At 42.6% G+C, this 2,042-nt stretch overlaps 1 non-coding gene across 1 annotated transcript; it reads right to left on the reverse strand.

The window, feature by feature from the left end:
* Positions 1 to 1,159: 1,159 nt before the first annotated feature.
* Trnap-agg lies at positions 1,160 to 1,231 on the reverse strand. The gene has a single exon. It is a non-coding gene; the product is annotated as a tRNA-Pro (tRNA).
* Positions 1,232 to 2,042: the final 811 nt, after the last annotated feature.

Consider the following 2,042-nt stretch of genomic DNA (forward strand, 5'->3'; position numbering starts at 1 on the left):
TCCCTCTTTTGATGTCCTTGACCGTTCAAAACGGCTCAAAATCTTTCTTGATTTTGCTGTCTAGCAGAGGAATTGTAAGGCATAGTTACATCAGCTTTATCTCTTCCTTGCAGGTGTCAATAATAAGGCATCTTTTTGTTTCACTAGTAGCTTCACGCATGCCTTGATATTGACTTTGGCTGCTCGATTAGCCAAGACGGTCATCCAAACGTGGCTTACGTGGTATGGGCCCAAGCCATTTAGATCTTTCCCATAAATGATCGAAAAAAGCACATCCTTGAAGTCGGTAGCTTTATGCGGACGTCCGGTCATATCGGCATGGAGAAATAAAGAATTAGGGACAAACAGTTTCCCGCTGCCCGTTGAGAAACCCGGCCACCAAGTGCCGTCGAAGTGCTTTCCTTGTAGTTCATCTTGCTTCGCTCCCAAAGAGCCACGTTGCCAGTATTTCTGTACCCGAGACGAAGCCGGGTTCAAAGAATTAATTTCGACTGAGGACAATAAAAAATAAAAAAGCGGCTCACTCACTACCCAGGGAATTGTGCCACCACGTCGGAACCAAGGTGTCAATTAATGCCAAATACAGTCGGCGCGCAGACGAGTTGGTGGAAGTTTACTTTGATGTATTCAACCCGAGACTGGCGCGAGAGGAACAAAAAGTGACATTGTCTGTTTCTCGACATACCGAAACCCGAGACGGGGGCTTAAAAAGGACAAAACACAACGTCTCTAACCAACTCGACTGCTTAATAACCTTATTTTTATGGAGTGTTTTTTTACCACAGTGAATTCTTTTTCTCCTGTCCCAGTCTCGAGTTAAATACATCGTGTCAAGATTATCCCACCTGTCGTGGTTCACTTTTTTTATGGTAAGTTTCTGGTAAATAGCCTGAAACTGATGACGTGACAAATGTTGCAGAATGCAGAGTTTAGTCACTTGATTCGTAGATCTAAAACAAGTTCTGTAGTATTTGCAGACGATAATAACATTACATGGTGTTACGATTCGGCATCTGGGCGGATCCTTAGTTCAAGGAGCAGATCTAATATAATCTATATTCGATGTTCCACCTGCTCATTCCACTCGCTGTACCAAGACAGCTGCCACTCCCCCCTTTTTCCCCTAAAAAATATGAAAAAGTAAAAGAAATAAAACATCGGGCTCGTCCGGGATTTGAACCCGGGACCTCTCGCACCCTAAGCGAGAATCATACCCCTAGACCAACGAGCCAGACAGGTAGGAGCAGCAACCAGATCGTCAGCAACGTTATCGATGTAAAAAGTAATGCCATCTCTTACGTTTTTTTTCTTCTTTACCTTGCTAGTATGTTGTAGATACCTTCGATAACCTGACGTATTCCGCACAGTATAAACTTTTGGTTATCTGATTAATTGGAGACACATTAAACAACATCCGTGTTATGTACAAGTCAGTAAGTAAAATATACGCCATTACGTGAAGATCTGATCTATAAAGCCCAAATTTACGGGCGGTCACCTAATAGCAAACTCAGGACTTGAGACCGGTGTTGTAGGCGTAACCAAAAACGAGCGACGAAATACGTTATTCGTTAATTGCATATGTAAATGCAACGCGTTGCTGACCTACGTTACCGTCACCGATAAAAAGTAGTGCGTGTTACTTTCGAGTCAATTTTATTAATAAATTAAACGTTTTACTGTTTTGACGTTTCGGGTATGCATAAGCGCCATATCTTAACAAAAAGTATTTTAAACATATGTGGGACGAGTCCGGAACTCGTTACCAGTAACGCCGTTACTAGTAACGCGTTACCATCAACACTGCGTCAGACGTTCGAGAGATAAGTTGAAGGCGATCATGTGACCCGCATGATGAGAGCGTCGTCCATTTATTTATAATACTCGTCGAAAGCTTACTCTTCGCTGCCTTTGATAAAGAAAAGTAGTTTCCCGACGATACGAATATGAGGTGAAGCTCATATTCGTATCGTCCCCCCCCCCCTCCCCTCCTTTGTTTCCCTTAAAGAAATAAGATTTAAAAATAAAAGGAATGAAACATC

This window comes from Ixodes scapularis, unplaced genomic scaffold, assembly GCF_016920785.2.
Source record: "Ixodes scapularis isolate PalLabHiFi unplaced genomic scaffold, ASM1692078v2 PGA_scaffold8__174_contigs__length_109621045, whole genome shotgun sequence".
NCBI classification, from domain to species: domain Eukaryota; kingdom Metazoa; phylum Arthropoda; class Arachnida; order Ixodida; family Ixodidae; genus Ixodes; species Ixodes scapularis.